The sequence below is a fragment of the Sapajus apella genome, unplaced genomic scaffold (assembly GCF_009761245.1).
Source record: "Sapajus apella isolate SASKATOON/1434 unplaced genomic scaffold, GSC_monkey_1.0 scaffold94, whole genome shotgun sequence".
Lineage (NCBI taxonomy): Eukaryota > Metazoa > Chordata > Mammalia > Primates > Cebidae > Sapajus > Sapajus apella.
This window is the reverse complement of record NW_022437034.1, coordinates 6,482,645-6,503,659: the sequence shown is the minus strand read 5'-3', so window position 1 is coordinate 6,503,659 and position 21,015 is coordinate 6,482,645. Positions and strand designations below refer to the sequence as shown.

General features: G+C 36.9%; 1 long non-coding RNA gene across 1 annotated transcript; it reads right to left on the bottom strand.

Annotated features, from left to right (window-relative positions):
- Positions 1–12,500: 12,500 nt before the first annotated feature.
- Positions 12,501–21,015, bottom strand: LOC116535444. The gene is made up of 3 exons (XR_004262196.1): positions 20,645–21,015; positions 14,016–14,021; positions 12,501–12,528 (listed from the first exon to the last, which is right to left on the bottom strand). It is a non-coding gene; the product is annotated as an uncharacterized LOC116535444 (long non-coding RNA).

Here is a 21,015-nt window from a genome sequence, read left to right as displayed (position 1 = left end):
AGATGAAAGCATTCATGTGAAGCAGACATCTGACCGCGTTTTTCTCCAGAAGTAATTTGCAGATTTGCACACAAATAGCTGAAGGATCCAGAAGCTGAGCAGAGATTTCAGCAGTCTCCTAGGACTCAGGGTAAAAAAAAAAAAAAAAAGAGTTCCGGGCTGGTATAAGTACAGGAATCTAGAAAGCACCTCCAGCTTTCCATTGGGGCTTCTGATGAGTTCTAGTTTTAAAATAAGGCCTAATCTTATTTCTAGAATATACAAATAAATCAGCCATTACAAAAGCTGAAACATAGATTTAAACCAGCCTGATCCAAGATGAGATTAAGATGATTTGATCCTGACATAAAAGAAAATCTCTCTGGAGGAAGAAAGTATTATCTAGAGCCTCAAATCTGTACTATAATTTCTTATCTACAATGTCCAGCATTTAATAAAAAATTATAAGACTTAACAAGAGATAAGACCAAGTGACCAAAAACCAAAGAAAGACTAAATAATAAAAATAGACTTTTAGGTGACTTGTGTATAGGAGTTCTCAGATACATTTTTTTAAAATGTCATTAATACATTAAAGAAAATTAATTCCAAGTTGAGAATTTCAACAGAGAGCTTGAATCTGTTTTTTAAAAGAATCACATAGAAAATGTTAAACTGAAAAACACAATAACTGACATTAAGAACTGGATAGATAGGCTTAACAGAAGAGTAGACACAGCTGGAGAAAGAATTAGAAAGCTAAAAAATATCAGTAGGAAACATACAAACTGAAACAAAAGGAGAAAAAAAGAAAACAAAATTAAAGATTTGGAACACAGTGAAGAGAGAGAAAATAGAGCAAAAGTAGTATTTGAAGAGATTATTGACTGTAAATTTTCCAAAAACAAAAAACATTGAGCCACATCTTCAGAAAATGCTAAGACATCCAAGTAGAATAAACACAAGAAAACTACACCCACACTTTTGGCACATCAAAGTAAAACTGTTTAGAGACAAAGAAAACCCTTTAAAAACAGCCAGAAACATACACTGAAGGAGAAAGGATAGAAAAAGATATTCCAAACAAACAGAAACCAGAAGCAAGCAGAAGTAGCAATACTTGGATGAAACAGACTTTAAGTCGAAAGCAGTAAAAAGAGACAAAATGGTCATTATATAAGGATAAAGGGATCAATTCAATAATAGGGTATAACAATTGTTAATATATATGCACCCAACACTGGAGCACTGACATATATCAAGCAAATATTATTAGTTACAAAGGGAGAGACAGTAGCCAGATATCAAGGCTTGTGCCTATAATCTCAGCTACTTGGGAGTCTGAGGCAGGAGGATAACTTAAGACCAGGTGTTCAAGACCAGCCTGGGCAATATAGCAAGACTTCATCTCTACATTTGATCTTAGCCAAAAGGCAAAGAAGCAAATGAGACCCCATCTCTGGAAACAAAAAATTTTTAAGCCATGCATGGTGGCACATACCTGTAGTCCCAGCTACTTGGAAGACTGAGGCAGAAGAATCACTTGAGCCCAGGAATTCAAGGCTGCAGTGAGGCATGATCATGGCACTGCATTCCCACCTGGTGACAAAGTGAGATTCTGTCTCTAAAAAAATAAAATAAAGGGAGAGACAGACTCTAATTCAAAATAGTTGGGGACTTCAACATATCACTCTCAGCATTCGACAAACCATCTAGACAGAAAACCAATAAAGCAATACTGGATTTTAACAGCACTTCAGTCCAAATGGACCTAACAGACATTTACAGAACATTTCATCCAACAGCGGCAGAATGCATATTCTTTTCATCAACACATGGAACATTCTCCAGGATAGACCACATGTTTGGCCACAAAGCAAATCTCAACAAATGTAAAACAACTGAAATCATATCAAGTATCTTTTCTGACTGCAATGAAATAAAACTAAAAATCAATCACAACAGGAACATTTGAAACTGTACAAATACATGACAATTAAACAACATAGACAATGAAGAAATTAAGAAGAAAGTTTTAAAAACACAATGTGTCAAAACCTACAGGATACAGCAAAAGCAGTGTTAAGAGGGAAGTTTATAGCAATAAATGCCAACATCAAAAAAGTAGAAAAAATTCAAATAAAAAACCTAACAATGCATCTGAAGAAACTAGAAAAGCAAGCATAAACCAACCCCAAAACTAGTAGAAGCAAAGAAATACTAAAGATCAGAGCAGAGAAATTAGGGCCAAAAAATACAATATATTAACAAAATGAAAATTTGTTTTTTAAAAACATAAATCAAATGGACAAACCATTAGCTAAACAAACCAAGAGAAAAAAAAAGATCCAAATAAATAAAATAAAAAATGAAAAAGGTATTACAGCTGATACCACAGAAATACAAAGATTCATTAGAGACTATTACAAACAACTATATGCCAACAAATTAGAAAACCTAGTTGAAGTGGATAAATTCCTGGATGCATACAATCTACCAAGATTGACTCAAGAAGAAATAAAAAGCCTGAACAGACCAATAACAAGTAACAAGATTGAATCTGTAATAAAAAGTCTCCCATCAAAGAAAAGCCTAGGACCCAATGGCTTAACAGCAGAATTCTACCAAACATTTAAATAACTAATACAAATTCTTTTCAAACTCTTCCAGAAGAAGGAATTCTTCCAAACTCATTCTATGAAGCTAAGATTACCCTGATACCAAAACCAGACAAAGAAACAACAACCAAAGCTACTGGCCAATATCCCTGATGAACATAGATGCAAAATACTCAATAAAACATTAGCAAGCCAAACCCAGCAGCCCAATAAAAAGACCATTCACCATGATCAAGTGACCATGCAGCCTCTAGATTGATTCCAGGGATGCAAGGATAATTTGAAATAAATAAATCAATAAATGTGGTACATCACATCAATAGAATGAAGGACAAAAACCATATGATCATCTCAATAGATGCAGAAAAAGCATTTGATAAAACTCAATATTCTTTTATAATTAAAGCTCTCAATCAGCTAGGTATAGAAGAATCATACCTAAGCCAGTAAAGACCATGAATGACAAACTCACAGACAACATCATACTAAACAGGGAAAAGATCCTGTAAGATCTAGAACAAGACAAGGATGCCCATTTGTACCACTTCTATTCAATATAATACTAGAAGTCCTAAACAAGGTAATTAAGCAAGATAAAAAATAAAATAAAAGGTACCCAAATTGGAATGAAGGAAGTCAAGCTGTCCCTGTTTGCAGACATGATCTTATATACAGAAAAGCTTGGTCAGGCATAGTGGCTCATAGCTGTCATCCCAGCACTTTGGGAGGCAGAGGCAGGAGGATTGCAAGAGGCTAGGAGTTTGAGACCAGCCTGGGCAACAAAGAAAGACTCAATTTCTATATAAAAAAAAAATTGTCTAAATTGGCTACGTGTGGTGGTGCATACCTGTAGTCCCAGCTACTTGGGAAACTGATGCAGGAGAATCACTTGAGCACAGGAGGTCAAGGCTACAGACAGTTATAAGCACACCACTGCACTCCAGCCTGGGCAACAAAACTAAACTCTGTCTCTGTAACAAAAAAAGAAAAAAAAGAAAGATGCCGTTTTATGATAGTCTCAATAAAAAAGAGAAAAAAAGACAGACAGAAGAATGTGCCACAAAAAAACTCTTAGAACAGATAAATGAATTCAGCAAAGTTTCAGTATGCAAAATAAACATACAAAATCAGTAGTATTTCTATATATGAGCTAGCCAAGAAAGAAATTAAGAAAGCAATCCCATTCACAATAGGTACACAAAAATCAAACACCTAGAAATAAATTTAACCAAGGAAGTAAAAGATCTCTATTGATGAAAAAAATTAAAAAGCACATTAAAAAATGGAAAGACATTTCATGTTCATGGATTAGTAGAATTAATATTGTGATAATGACCATACTACCAAAAGCAATCTACAGATACAATGCAATCCCTCTCAAAATACCAATAGCATTCTCCACAGAAATAGAAAAAAAAAAATCCTAAAATTTGTATGGAACTGCAAATCACCCCAAATAGCCAAAACAATCCTGAACAAAAAGAACAAAGCTGGAGCCATCATACTACCAGGCTTCAAAATATACTACAAAGCTATAGCAACCAAAACAGCATTGTACTGGCATAAAAACAGAAAACAAACACATAGTTCAATGGAACAAAATAAGAACCCAGAAATAAATCTATGTGTTTACAGCCAACTGATTTTCAACAAAGGTGCCAAGAACACTCACTGGGGAAGGAATAGTTTCTTCAACAAATGGTGTTAGGAAAACTAGATATCCACGTGCAGAAAAATGAAACTAGACACTTATCTCTCACCATATAAAAAATTAAAATAAAGACTTACATGTAAGACCCAAAATGATGAAAATACTAGAAGAAAACATAAAGAAAATGTTTCCAGACATTGCTCTGGGCAAAGATTTTATTGTAGAAAACATTTTCAAACTATTATCTGACAAGATAGCCAGAATACACAGGGAACTCAAACAACTGAACAGCAAAATACTAATCATAATAATTATTATTATTTGATTTTAAAATGGGCAAATGAGCTGAATACACATCTCTCAAAAGAAAACATACAAATGGCCAATGGATATATTTTTTAAACACTCAGCATCGCTAATCACCAGGGAGATGCAAATCAAAATCACAATGAGATATCATCTCACCCCAGTTAGAATGGCTATTACCAAGATTAAAAAAAAAAAAAAAAAAAACAAGGTTGGCCGCGGTGACTCTTGTCTGTAATCCCAGCACTTTGGGAGGCTGAGGTGGGCAGATGAGCTCGAGACCATCCTGGACAACATGGTGAAACCCCGTCTCTAATAAAAATACAAAAATTAGCTGAGTGTAGTGGCACGACTATAGTCCAAGCTACTCGGGAGGCTGAGGAGAATGGCGTGAATCCGGGAGGTGGAGGTTGCAATGAGCCAAGATCACTCCACTGCACTCCAGCCTGGCAGCAGAGCAAGACTAGTCTCAAAAAAAAAAAAAAAAAAAAAAATGCTGGTGAAAATGCAGAGAAAAGAAACTATTATACGCTGTTAGTGGGAATGTAAATTAGGACAGCCATTATGGAAAACAGTATGTAGGTTCCTCAAAAAACTACAAAGAGATCTACCATATAATCCAGGAATTCCGCTTCTGGGTATAGCCAAAGAAAAGGGAATCAGTATGTCAAAGAGATTATCTGCACTCCCATGTTTATTGCAGCACTACTCATAATGGCCAAGACATGGAATCTATTTGTGTCTACCAACAGATGAATGGATAAAGAAAATATGTTACATCTACATAATGAAATACTATTGAACCATAAAAAGAACAAAAGCCTGTCATTCAGGGGAATATGGATGTGCCTGGAGGACATTATGTTAAGTGAAATAAGCCAGACACAGAAAGACAAATACTGAATGTTTTCATTCATATGTAAAATCTAAAAATGTTGATTTCACAGAGGTAGAGAGTAGAATAGTAGAATAGTGATTCCTAAAGGTAGGGAAGGGGTCCTAGATCAGGGGAGGTGGGGGGTAGTGGGAATAGCCAAAGGTTGGTTAACAGATATCAAAGTAGAGCTAGACAGGAGGAATAAGTTGAGTTCTAAAGCACTACAGGGTGACCATAATTAACAACAATTTGTTGTCTATTTTCAGATAGCTAGAAAAGTGAATTTTGAATGTTCCTAACATAAAGAAATGATAAATGTTTAAAGTGATGGAATGCTAATTGTCATGATTTGATCTTCACACGTTGTATACACGTATCAAAAATATCATACTGGGCCAGGTGCCAGGGCTCATGCCTGTAACCCCAATACTTTGGGAGGCTGAGGCAGGTGTGGTGGTGGGCGCCTGTAATCCCAGCTACCGTGGAGGTAGAGACAGGAGAATTGCTTGAACCCAGCGGGCAAAGGTTGCAGTGAGCTGAGATGGCACCACTGTACTCCATCCTGGGCTACAGAGCAAGATTTCATCTGGAAACAAAAAATCACACTGTACCCCATAAATATGTACAATTAATTATGTGTCAACTAAAAATAATAAAACAATAAACATTTTAAAAGTAAGACCAAAAAAGGAAGATTGCCTTCAAAGTAGAAGCAATAACTTACTTCTCCACAATTGAAGGCCAGAACACTGAAAGATATCTTCAAAGTCCTGAATTAAAATAATTGCCAACTCATCATTATATATTTTGCAAAAATATCTTTCAAAAATAAATGGAAAATAAAGACATTTCTAGCCAAACAAAAATTGAGGCTTTTATAATTAGCACACAGAAAAAGAAAGAAAGAAAGAAGAAAGAAAGAAAGAAAGAAAGAAAGAAAGAAAGAAAGAAAGAAAGAAAGAAAGAAAGAAAGAAAGAAAGAAGGAGAAAAGAAAAGAAAAGAAAAGAAAAAAAAGAAAAGAAAAGAAAGGAAGGAAGGAAGGAAGGAGGAAAGAGAGAGGGAAAAAAAGAAAGAATGAAAGAAAGAAGGAAGGAAGGAAGGAAAAAAGAAAGAGGAAGGAAGGAAGGAAGGAAGAGAAAAGAAATGAGGAAAGAAAGGAAATGAAAAGAAAGGAGGAAAGGGAAGAAAGATAGATCTACAGGCAGAAGGAAAATGACCAGATTAAGATCATGGATATTCAGAAAACAATAAAGAGCTAAAGGAATGGTAAAAGTGTCTGTAAAACCAAAATGAATATGTTGTCTACATAGAAAATTCCAAAGAATCTACCCAAAACAAACTCTTAGAACTAGTAACAAGTCACTTTAGCAAGGTCATAAGATGCAGAGCAAATATACAAAAAATCAACTGTATTTCTATATTCTAGCAATGGACATTGGAATTATAATTTTCATTAGGGTGATACAAAAGTAATTGACGCTCTTGCCATTACTTTCAATGGCAAAAACCACAATTGCTTTTGCACCAACCTAATAAAAGCAATACTGCAGTCAGGCATGGTGGCTCATGCCTTTAATCCCAGCACTTAGGGAGGCCAAGGAGAGGATCACTTGAATCCAGGAGTTGGAGACTAGTGAGCTACAATCACATGTAATCACACCACTGCACTCCAGACCAGGTGACAGAGTGAGACCCTATCTCAAAATAGAAAAAAGGAAAAAAAAAAAAAAGGAATACCATTTATAATAGCACCCCCAAAATGAAGGATTTAGTTATAAATCTAACAAAATATGTGCAGGATCTGTATGTTGAAAACTATGAAATACTGACAAAAGAAATCAAAGGAGAAATTCAAATAAATGGAAAGATATGCCATGTTTATGGATTAAAAGAATCAAATTATTAAGATGACAATTCCCCCAAAATTGATCTGTAGATTCGTTGCAGTCTTAATCAAAATCTCAATATACTTTTTATTGCCACTATGAACAAATTGATTCTAAAATGTATAGAATTTTAGAATCTATAAATTTCTGTAATTTATAGAAATATAGATTATAATTTGGCTATTCTAGATGTAGAATAGCCAAAACGATTTCAAAAAGTAGAAATAATGTTAAAGAATTCAAACCACCCAATTTCAAGACTTACTTGAAAGCTACAGTAATCAAGAGAGTGTGGAGCTGGGTGCTGTGCCTTGCACCTGTAATCCCAGCTACTTTAGAAGGCTGAGGCAGGAGGACCACTTGATCTTGAGAGTTCAAGGCTGCAATGAGTAAGCTGATTGTGCCACTACACTCCAACCTGGGCAACAGAGCAATGCCCTGTCTCTAAAAATACAGTGTGGTGTTGGCAAAAAGATAGACATGTAGATCAATGACACAGAACAGAGGCTAGAAATAGACCCACGCAAATAGAGTCAGCTGATTTTTGAACAAACGTGCAAAGGCAATTCAATGGAGAAAAAATGGTCATTTCAACAAATGGTTCTAAAGTAATGAATCTCAACCCACACCTCACACCTTATACAAAAATTAACTCAACACTCCTAGATATATACCCAAGGTAATTAAAAACATATATGTACTCAAAAACATGTGTATCATGATAGAAGTATCATTCATAATAGTCAAAAAGTGAAAACAACCCAAATGTCCATTAAATGATGAATGAATAAGTAAAATGGGTATATTCATACAATGAAATATTATTCAGCCCTAAAAAGTCATTAAGTACTGATGCATGCTACATAATAGATGAACCTTGAAAATATTATGCTAAGTGAAAGAATCTACAGAGACAAAAAAAAAAAAAAGTTGCTTAGGGCTGAGGGGAGGAGGAAATAGGAATCCCAGCAAATGAGCATGGGAATAAAATACCCTAGAATTAGACAGTGGTGATTGTTGCACAACTTTATGAATATACTAAAGACCAATAAATTATGTAATTTAAGGGGTGAATATTATGGTATGTGAATTATATCTCAATAAAACAAATATATATACATATATAATTAATTCAAGATGGATCATAGGCTGGATGCAGTGGCTTATGCCTGTAATCCCAACAATTTAGGAGGCTGAAGTAGGAGAATCACTTGAGGCCAGGAGTTTGAGACCAGGCTGGGCAACAAAGCCAGACCCTGTCTCTAAAAAAATAAACAATTAGCCAGATGTGGTGGTGTGTGCCTGGAGTCCAGTCACCTTGAGGCTGAGGTGGGAAGATCCTTTGAGCCCAGGAACTTGAGACTGAAGTGAGTGATGACCACACTTCTGCATTCCAGCCTGGTTGCCTGGGTGATAGAGCGAGACCCTGTCTCAAAAAAAAAAAAAAGGATCATAAACCTAAAAGTACGATGTACTTCTAGAAGAAATACAGGAGAAAATCATGACCCTAAGTATGATCCAAAAAAGCATTATCCATAAAAGAAAAAAATGACAATTTTAACTTTACTACAATTTAAAACTTTTGCTTTGCAAATGATACTTTTAAGAGAATGCAAAAGCAAACCATAGATTACAAGAAAATATTTGCAAATCATACTTCTGACAAAGACTTATATATAAAATATATAAAGAATGCTCAAAATTCAAAAATAAGAAAACAAGCAATCCAATTTTTTAAATGGCAAAAATTCTGAACACACACTTCACCAAAGAAGATATATGTATGGCTAACAAGCACATGAAAAAATGCTCAACACAATCAGTCATTAGGGACATGCAAAGTAAAACCACCATGAGATACTTAGAAAAAAAAAAAACACCTGACAATATCAAGTACTACCAAAGTGTGGAGCAATTGTAAACTTCAAATATTGCTGGTGGAAATGCAAAATGGTACAGCCACTTTGGAAAACAATTTGGCAGTTTCTTAAAAATTAAACATATGGCCAAGGCAGGTGGATCACCTGAGGTCAGGAGTTCAAGACCAGCCTGGCCAATATGGTGAAACCCCATCTCTACTAAAAATACAAAAAGTAGCTGGGCGTGGTGGCGGACACCTGTAATCCCAACTACTCAGGAAGCTGAGGCAAGGGAATCGCTTGAACCCAGGAGGCAGAGGTTGCAGTGAGCCAAATTTACACCATTGCACTCCAGCCGGGGCAATAAAAGCAAGATTCCATCTTTAAAAAAAAAAAAAATTAAACATACACATACAATACAAACTCAAAATCCCACTTCTAGGTATTTGCCCAAGAGAAATGAAAACCTATGTCTATAAAAATAAATGTTTATAAGAGCTTTATTTATAGATACCAAAAACTGGGAGTAACCCACAGGTCTTTCAGCAGGCAAATGAATAAACATTATATAGTGCAACAATACAATTAAACACTGCTCAGCAACAAAAGAAACAAACTTTCATTCTCATCTGGGTAGACTGTTGCAGTAAGAATAATTTTAAAAAAAAGAAACAAACTATTAATTCATACAACATGTATGATGAATCTTAAATACATTTTGCTATGTGAAAAGACTCAGAGCCAGAAGGCTACACAGGAAAACAGATATATCCACGGGTTATAGTTGGAGAGAAGTTGACTGCAAGGGGAAAACACAGAACAAGGGAATTTTGGAGTAATAGATTGTTCTAAATCAAGACTGGTGGTGGAGATACAATTCTGTGCATTTCACAAAACCTGTAGAAGAGTATACAACAAAGAATAAAATTTACTGTATGCAAATTTTTAAAAATTGACCAGGACGTGGGGAAAACTCAAAATGAAATACAAACTATAACAACAACAACAAAAAAAAATGGCTAGGTGCGGTGGCTTACACCTGTAATCCCAGCACTTTGGAAGGCCGAGGTGGGTGGATCACAGGTCAGGAGTTCGGGACCAGGCTGGCCAATATGGTGAAATCCCATTCTACAAAAAACACAAAAATTAGCCAGGCATGGTGGCAGGTGCCTATAGCCCCAGCTACTTGGGAGGCTGAGGCAGGAGTATCACTTGAACCTGGGAGGCAGACGTTGCAGTGAGCCAAGATTGCGCCACTAGGCTCCTGCCTGGGCAACAAAGTGAGACTCCATCTCAAAAAAAAAAAAAATTAGATATTGGTTGGTTAGTTGGTTGGTTTTCAGACAGGGTCTCACTCTGTTGCCCAGGTTACAGTGCAATGACATGATCATGGCTCACTTCAGTCTCAAACACCTGGGCTCAAGCAAGCCTCCTGCCTCAACCTGCAGAGTAGTTGAGACTACAGGTATGCATCACCATGCTCAGCTAATTTTTTATTTTTAATTTATTTTTTTATAGAGATGTGGGTCTCACCACGTTGCCCAGGCTGGTCTCCAACTCCTGGCCTCAAGCGATCCTACCACCTCAGCCTCCTAAAGTGCTGATATTGTAAGCATTGAGTGACACTGCCTGGCCAAAAATTAAACATTGTTTCCATAGAAAAATTATATCATGTGTGGCTTAAAATATATGCATAATATACCTGAAAACAATAGCATAAAAAATCGGCAGTAGTAAATAAAGCTAAAGTATTATAAGGTGCTTGCATAGAATGAGAAGTGGTAAAAGTACTATTTCCTATTGGGCTTTAATAAATCAAAGATGTATATTGACTGCTACAGGGCAACTACTAAAATAATAGTAAGAGAATGTATATTAAGAAAATAGGAGAACAATAAGAAAAATACTTGTTATGAGTTATACAAATTTCTGTAGCCTCCTTAAATTCCTGCCTGAAAATGGGATTTTCTTTTCAGCCACATGGCCAGGCTTCAAATTTTCCCAACTTTTACACTCTTCTTCTCTTTTAAATATGCTTTAGTTTTAGGTCATTTATTCGTGCATGCATATGAGCATAGGTTGTTGGAAGCAGTCAGGTAAAATCTTGAATGCTTTACTGCTTAGAAATTTCTTCTGCCAGCTACACTAAATCATCACTCTCAAGTTCAAAGTTCTAAAGATCCCTAGGGCAGGGGCACAATGCCTCCAAGTTCTTTGCTAACCCATAACAAAAGTGACCTGTGTTCTACTTCCCAACAAGATCTTCATTTCCATATAAGACCTCCTCAGCTTGGACTTCATTGTCTATAGCACTAACAGTATTCTTTTCATAACCATTCAACAAGTCTCTTGGAAGTTCCAAATTTTCCCTAATGTTCCTGTCTTCTTTTGAGACTTCCAAACTGTTCCTGCCTCTGCCTGTTAACCAGTTCCAAAACTGTTTTCACATTTTCAGGTATCTTTATAGCAATATCCCACTTCTGGTACCAATTTACTATATTAGCCCATTCTTGCATTGCTACAAGAAAATATCTGACACTGGCTAATTTATAAAGAGGTTTAACTGGTTCATGGTTCTGCAGGCTGTACAGGAAGCATAATTCTGGCATCTACTCAGCTTCTAGGGAGGCCTCAGGAAACATAATCGGGGAAGCAGGCTCCTATTACATGACCAGAGCAGGAAGAAGAAAGAGACAGGGTATTGTTCTCTATGCAGTATCCAGATGCTTAGAAAAAAAATAAAAAATAAAAATAAAGAAAGAAAGAGACAGGGGAGATACTACACACTTTGAAACAACCAGATCTCATGAACTCTATCACAAAAATGGCACTAGGGGGATGGTGCTAAACCATTCATGACAACCTGCTCCCATCATCCAATTGCCTCCCACCAGGCCCCACCTCCTGCACTGGGGGTTACAATTTGACATGGGATTTGGGATTCAAACCATGTCAGTACCCTTTAACTAATTTCCCCAAGTGGTAATATCTTGGAAAACTATACCATGAATGAGTGTGGAATTTTATCAAAAGCTTTTTCTGCATCAAATTCCTGTCATCAAGAATTATAAGATTATTATTTTCTTCTTTATCTTGTTAATATGGTAGATTACACTGATTAATTGATTTTCAAATATTAAAACAACTTTGCATCCCTGAGGAAAAACCTACGTGATTGTGGTATATAATGATTCTTCTATATTGCTGTTTTCTTTTCTTTTTTTAAATCTTTTTTAGAGATGGGGCCTTGCTATGTTGACCAGGCTAGTCTTAAGCTCCTAGACTCAATTGATCCTCCCATCTTAGCCTCTCAAAGTGCTATGATTACAGACATGAGCCACCATGCCCAGCCTATATATTGCTATGTTTTATTTGCTAATTTTTATTTTTATTTTATTTATTTATTTATTTAGAAACAGAGTCTCACTCTGGAATGCAGTGGTGCAATTTCAGCTCACTGCAGCTTCTGCCTCCTGGGTTCAAGCAATTCTCCTGTCTCAGCCTCCCAAGTAGCTGGGATTACAGGCATGCACCACCATGTCAACTAATTTTTATATTTTTAGTAGAGACGGGGTTTCACCGTGTTGGCCAGGCTGGTCTCAAACTCCTGACCTCAGGTGTCTGCTTACCTCGGCCCCAGAAGTGCTGGGATTACAGGCATGAGTCACCACACCCTACCACTATTTGCTAATTTTTAAAAGTTTTTTGCATCAATATCCATGAGGAATATTGGTCTACAGTTTTCTTTCTTTGTACAGTCTTTATCTAGTTTTAGTAACAGGATAATACCAACCTCATAAAATAAATTGAAAAGTTTTCCCTCCTCTATTTTTCTAGAAAAGATTGTATAGAATTAATTTTATTTAAAGTTTTGTAGAATTCTCCAGTGAAATCATCTGAACCTGGAGATTTCTTATTTGGGATTTTTAAAATTTATAAATTTGACGGTATTAATAGTTATAAGACTTCAAATTAACTCCTTCATATTGGGTGAGTTGTGGTTATTGTTTTCCTTGAAATTGCTTCATTTCATCTAAGTTACACCTACTCTCTTGTGATTAATGTATGCATGATACATCATTTTCTCACCTTGTACTGTAAACCTGACTATATCATTATATTTGAAAGAAAGTTTTTGTATACAGTACATAGTTGCCTAATATTTTCAAATCTATTTAGCCCATCTCTGTCTTTTAATTTTATCTAGACCATTTACATATAATTATTGTTATCTTTAGGACTTAAGTCTGCCACTTTATTTTTTGTTTGTTTTTTCTGCTTTTCATCTCTTTTCTCTTTTTTGTCTTCCTGAAGTTACTTGACTTTTTAAAAAGAAATTCCTTTTTAATTCACCTATAGGGTATTTGAGAGTATCTCTTTGTATAGCTTTTCTAGTGGCTGCTCTAGGTATTACATTATATATACATAACTTACCACAGTCTACTTACGTTGTCATTGTACCAGTTCAAGTGAAGTACAGAGACGTACCTCCCTTTATGTGCCTTTTCTCCCCCCATTTACAACAAAATTGTTTCTTATGTTCCCTTTATATACATCAGAACCACTAAGATGGTGCTATACTTTTTACTTTAATCATCAAACATTAATTTGAAAATTTGGCCCAGCACAGTGGCTCATGCCTGTAATCCTAGCACTTTGGGAGGGATTGCTTGAGCCTATGAGTTTAAGACCACTGCCAGAAACCTGGCAAAACCCTGTCTCTACAAAAAATAAAAAAATTAGTTAGGCATGGCAGTCCTAGCTACTCTGGAAGGTGAGGTGGGAGGATTGGGCACAGGAGGTCGAGGCTGAAGTGAGCCATGATTGCATTACTGCACTCCAACCTGGGCAACAGAGCAAGACCCTGTCTTGACAAAGAAAGAATAAAGAGAGAGAGAGAGAGAGAGGGAAGGAAGGAAGGAAAAAAGGAAGAAAAGAATGAAGGGAAGGGAAGGGCAGAGCAGGGAAGGGCAGGACAGGGAGATTTTAAAAAGAGAAGGAAAGCCTATTATATTTTTACATATTTTTGCTTACTGTGTTATCTCTTCCTTCCCAATGTTCGAATTTTCTTTAGTTTATTATTTCCTTTCTGTTTAAAGAATTTCCTTTAGTGATTTTTTTAGGATAGTTCTACTAGTGACAAATTCTCTTACTTTTTTTTTTTTTTTTTTTTTTTTTGAGACAGGATTTTCCTGTGTAACTAAGGCTGGAGTGCAGTGGCACAATCACAACTCACTGCAGCCTCCATCTCCTAGGCTCAATTGATCCTCCTGCCTCAGCCTCCTGAGTAGCTGGGACTACAGGCATGCATCACTATACCCAGCTAACTTTTCTATTTTTTTTGCAGAGACAGAGTCTCACTACGTTGACCAGGCTGGTATCAAACTCTTGGGCTCAAGTGATCCCTGCCTCTGCTGCCCAAAGTGCTGGGATTACAGGTGTGAGCCACCATGCCTGGCCTCTTACTTTTCCATGATGAGCAATTGTCTTGACTTTTTCCTTCATTCCAGGATATTTTGCTGAGAATAGGATTCTGAGTTGGCAGTTTTTTACTTGTAGCAGTTGGAAATATTATGCTACTCCCTTTTGGCCAATGTGGTTTTCGTTTTTTCTTTCTAGGCTTTATGGGGTATAATTGACAAATACAAATTATAATTTAAGGCATACAACATGATGTTTTGATATATGTATACATTGGGAAATTATTATCACAATCTTGCTAAGTAACATATCTATCACCTCACATAGTTACCTTTCTACGTGTGTAGTAGGAATACTTAAAATCTACTCTCTCAACAAATTTTAAATATAAAAGCTTTATTTATTTATTTATTTGTTGAGACAGAGTCTCGCTCTGTTGCCCAGGTTGGAGTGCAGTGGCGCAATCTTGGCTCACTGCAACCTCCTCTTCTTGGGTTCAAGCTATTCTCCTGCCCCACTCTCCCAAGTAGCTGGGATTACAGGTGCCTACCACCATGTCCAGCTAATTTTTGTATTCTTAGTAGAGATGAGGTTTCACCGTGTTGGCCAGGCTGGTCTCAAACTCCTGACCTCAAGTGATCCACTCACCTCGGCCTCTCGAAGTGCTGGGATTACAGATATGAGCCACTGCACCTGGCCACAAGACATTATTATTATCTGTAGTAACCATGATATACATTAGGTCTCCAGAACTTATTTGCTATGATCTAAACCTCTGTCCTATCCAAAACTCACATTGAAATTTAATTTCTATTATAACCATATTAAGAAGTGAATGCCGGGCGCGGTGGCTCAAGCCTGTAATCCCAGCACTTTGGGAGGCTGAGGCGGGTGGATCACGAGGTCAAGAGATCGAGACCATCCTGGTCAACACGGTGAAACCCCGTCTCTACTAAAAATACAAAATATCAGCTGGGCATGGTGGCACGTGCCTGTAATCTCAGCTACTCAGGAGGCTGAGGCAGGAGAATTGCCTGAACCCAGGAGGCGGAGGTTGCGGTGAGCCGAGATCATGCCATTGCACTCCATCCTGGGTAAAAAGAGCGAAACTCCCCCCCAAAAAAAAAAAAAAAAAAAAAAAAAAAGAAGTGAGACATTGAGCCAAATGTGGTGGCTGACGCCTGTAATCCCAGCACATTGGGAGGCCAAGGTGGATGGATCACTTGAGCTCATGAGTTTGAGTCCAGCCTGGCCAACATTGCAAAACCCCATCTCTAAAAAAAAAAAAAAAAAAAACAATAGCCAGGAGTGGTGACATGCACCTGTAATCCCAGTTTCCAGGGAGGCTGAGGTGGGAGGATGGTTTGAGCCCTGGAGTTTGAGGCTGCAGTGAGATATGACTGTGCTGATGTACTCCAGCCTGGGTGAAAGAATAAGACCTTGTCTCAAAAAAATAAAAATAAAATGTTTTAAAACTTCCCTCTTAGAACACTTTTACTTCATCTCATAAGTTTTCCCATTTTCATTTGTCTCAAGATATTTAAAATTTCCCTTTGATTTCTTCTTTGACTCATTGGTTGTTGAAGAATGTGTGGTTTAATTTCCACATCTTTGTGAATTTTTCAGTTTTCTTCCTGTTACTAATTACTACTTTCATATCACTGTTGTCATTAAAAAAATGCTTTATATGATTCCTATCTTCTTAAATTTGTTAAACTTTGTTTTGTGAGGCCAGGTATGGTGTCACATGCCTGTAATCCTAGCACTTCAGGAGGCTGAGGTAGGACGATTGTTTGAGCCCACATGTTCAAAACCAGTCTGAGTAACATAGAAAGACCTTGTCTCTACAAAAAAATAAAAATTATGTTAGCCAGGCACAGTGGCATGTGCCTGTAGTCTTAGCCATTCAAGAGGCTAAGGCGGGAAGATTACTTGAGCCCAGAACGTTGAGGCTGCAGTGAACTATGGCTGTGCCACTGCACTCCAGGCTAGGTGACAGAGTGAGACTGTCTCAAAAAAAAAAAAAAAAAAAGGAAAATAAAAGTCTTGTTTGTGGCCTAACATATCATCTATCCTGGAGAATGCTCCATATGCACTTGAGAAGAATGTGTATGCTGTTACTGTTGAATAGAAGGTGCTGTATATGTCTATGAAGTTGATTTGGTCTTAATTGTAGTTCAAGTCCAAAGTTTCCTTATTGATTTTCTCTCTGGATGATCTATCCATTGTTGAAAGTGGGATATTGAAGTCCACTATTAGTATTGTATTGCTATTTCCCCATTTAGATCTGTTAATATTTGCTTTATATATTTAGGTACTCCACGGTTGGCTGCATATATATTTATAATTATTGTATCTTAATCATAAATTGACCCATTTATCACTATAAAATGACCTTCTTTGCCTCTTGATACAGGTTTTGATATAACCTGTATATATTTATGTCTACCCCACTCTCTTTTGGTTTCTGTTTACATGGAATATCTTTTTCATCCCTTCACTTTCAATCTGTGTGTGTCCTTAAAGGTGAAGTGAATATCTTGTAGGCTGCCTAGAGTTGAGTTACCTTTCTTTATTCATTCAGTTCCTCTATGTCTTTTGACTGAAGAATTTAATTCATTTACATTTAAAGTAATTATTGATCAATAAGAACTGACTATTGCTATGTTATTAATTTTCTGACTATTTTATATATTCTTTATCCTTTTCTTGCTCTTTTGTTGTCTTCTATGGTGATTTGGTGATTTTCTGTATTGTTATGCTTTGATTCCTTTCTCCCTGTTGTTTGTGTATCTACTATAGGTTTTTGCCTTTGGCTGCTATAAGACATACATAAAATCTTATAGTTATTACAGTTTATGTTAGTATGATAATAACACCACTTCAATCACATATAGAAACTCCACACTTTACTTCCAAACCCCATATTTTAAGTTCCTGATGTCACAATTTACATCTTTTGATATTCTGTATTCATTAACAAAATATTAAAGCTATAGTTTGTTTTTGTTTTTGTTTTGAGACAGAGTCTCACTCTATCACTCAGGCTGAAATTCAGTGGCATGATCACAGCTCACTGCAGCCTTGACCTCCTGGGCTCAAGCAATCCTACCACCTCAACCTCCTGAGAAGCTATGATAACAAGTGCACAGCATCGTCTGACTAATTTTTAAATTTTTTGTAAAGACAGGATCTCACTATGTTGCCCAGGCTGGTCTCAAATTCTTGGACTCAAGCAATCCTCCTGCCCTGGCCTCCCAAACTGCTGGGATTACAAATATGAGTTATCATGCCCAGATATAGTTATTTGTAATATTTTTGTCTTTTAACCTTTATACTAGGGTTGTAATTTATACACCATCATTACAATATTAGAGTAATCTGAATGTGACTATATACTTAATTATACCAGTAAGTTTTATACTTTCATGTTTTCATGTTATTAATATGCATCTTTTCATTTTAGCTTGAAGAACTCCCTTTAGCATTTCTCGTAAGGCAGGTCTGGTAGTAATAAACATCCCTCAGCTTTTGCTTGAAAAGGTCTTTATCACTCCTTCATTTCTGAAGTACAGCTTTACCAGGTAAAGTATTCTTGGTTGACAATTTTTAATATTGTATTCCACTCTCTCCTGGCCTGCCAGGTTTCTCTTGAGAAATCTGCTGATAGATGCTTTCAGATAATTACATTGATGTACATATCTCTCTCCAGATTTGCAAAGTTTTCAGCCTCATTTTATTACCTAAGCTTTCTATATCTTTCTCCCTCTCTTCACCTTATAAGACTCCCATAATGTGAATGTTAGTTCGTTTAATGGTGTCACATAATTTGATGGTGTCCCATAATTTCCACGGGATCACTTCATTCTTTTTCATTCTATTTTCTTTTTTCTCCTCCAACTGGATATTTTCAAATGACCTGTCTTCAAGTTCATAGATTTATTTATGCTGCTTGATCAAGTCTGCTGTTGATGCTCTCTATTGCATTTTTTATTTATTGTATTCTTCAGCCTCAGAATTTCTGTTTGGTTCATTTTATGATTTCTACTTCTTTATTGAACTTCTGATTTGGTTATATATTAGTTTTCTGATTTCATTGAGTTGTCTGTGTTCTCTTGCATCTCACTGAGCTTTCTTAAAACAATTATTTTAAATTATTTGTCTAGCAATTCACAGATCTCCATTTCTTTGGGGTTTGTTACTGGAATATTATTGTGTTTCTTTGGCAGTGTTATTTCTTGATTTTTCATGTTCCCTGAAGTCTTGCATTGTTGCGGCATCTTCACATTTGAAGAATTGGTCACCTCCTCCACTCTTTACCAGCTGGCTTTAGGAAAGAAATGCCTTCACTCAACAGCCTGGCTAGGTATTCTGAGGCTCTCTCAGGCCTTTTCTATGTAGATGTGTTTCCTCCACATCTCATTTCCTCTTAGGGGTGGCAAGATTCTTAAGATTGTATGCTTTCTCTATATTTTGCAAAGTTAGCCAAAACTGAAGGTCTCTCCTTTGTTTTCCTTAGGTCAGTGCCCTGAGATGTTCAAGTTCATGTCCTTTCTCCCAGTCCCACAGATTTCAGCTGGCTGTTTACATGAGATATTTGCACCTGCTGTCTGCAGGGGCATGCCCAGGAATCCAGGTTGAGGGAGGAGTTGCAGAGCATTTGGGGTACCCACAAGCCCAGTAGGGACCACACACAAAGCATCCCAAGTGGGTTCATGGGGAGGCTTCTTGATGAGGTCCACAGTGTTCAGCAGAATCCCCAGACTCTCTTTCCTACTCCTAGCCTCTGCCACCCACTTAGCTTTGCTGATCACCTCAGTATTCTGGGTTGTGCAAGAGAGAAGTGAGCAGCATCCCACATGGCTGTGAGAACCAAATGCTCAGTCACTATACTCTCACTTTCCCCTACTGACAAAATCACAGGTCTATAGGGGTTCCTCTTGGGACTGAGTTGTGCTGCCTTGGGGGAGGGGTGACAAGAGCCTAATATTGTTCTTCTTACCCTCCTGAATGAGTCTGTTCTTGGATTTGTTGCTCAGTGGTGCACTGGAACTTGTCCATTGGATTTCTGGACTCCCACAAAGGTATTCTCATTGTGGATAGGTGTTGAAATTGACATTTCTGCAGGAGATGAATGCAAAAACCCCTATGCTGACATCATTCTACCTCCATGGTTTCTGATGCGAAACCAACTGTATTAGTCTGTTCTCATGCTGCTAATAAAGATATACCGGAGACTGGGTAATTTATAAAGGAAAGAAGATTAATGGGTTCACAGTTCCACATGGCTGGGGAAGCCTCACAACAATGACAGAGGGCGAAAGAAGAGTAAAGTTACATCTTACATGGTGGCAGGCAAGAGTGCATGTGCAGGGGAATTCCCGTTTATAAAACCATCAGCTCTCATAAGACTTATTCACTATCATGAGAACAGTATGGGGAAACTGCCTCCATGAGTCAATTATCTCCACCTGGCCACACCCTTGACACATGAGGATTATTACAATTCAAGGTGAGATTTGAGTTGGGACATAGACCCAAACCATATCACCAAGTACTATTCAAATTATTTTCTCATATAGTTAAGGTAATGCTTTTTTTTTTTTTAATCTTTCTGCTTTCAAGATTTTTTACATTATCTTTAGTTTTCAGTAGTTTATGTATCTTATCATGGATTTCTTTGGGTTTACCCTATTTGGAGATCACCCAGCTTCTTGAATTATAGGTTTATGTCTTTTGACAAATAATGGTGAAAAGAGGCAGAGGCAGGAGACAGAGGTAGCAGTAAGCCAAGATCACACCACTGCACTCTGGCCTGGATGACAGAGTAAGACCCCCATCTCAAAAAAAAAAAAGAAGCAACTGCTCATCTCATCAAGTTTTATAATGATACTGTAGCAATTCAGTCATACCTTCAGGCTCCACCTCTAATTCTAGTTCTCTTCCTATTTCTACCACATCTGCAGTTACTTCCTCCACTAATGTCTTGACACCCTCAAAGTCATCCATGAGATTAGACGAGGGTTAAAATCAAATTCTTCCAAACTCCTGTTAATGCTGATATTTTTACCTTCTCCTATGAATCACAAATGTTCTTAATGGCATCTAGAATGATGAATCCTTGACAGATTTTCACTTACTTTGCCCAGATCCATCAGAAAAATCACTATCTCTGGCAGCTATAGCCTCTCAAAATGTATTTCTTGATTGCTAAGACTTAGAAGTTGAAATTGCTCCTTAATTCATTGGTTGAAGAATGGCTGTTGTACTGGAAGTTATGGAAACATTAGTCTCTTTGTACATATCCATCAGAGTTCTTGCATAACTAGGTGCATTGTCAGCGGGCAGTGATATTTTAAAAGGAATCTTTTTTTCCGAGCAGTAGGTCTCAATAGTGGGCTTAAAATATTCAGTAAA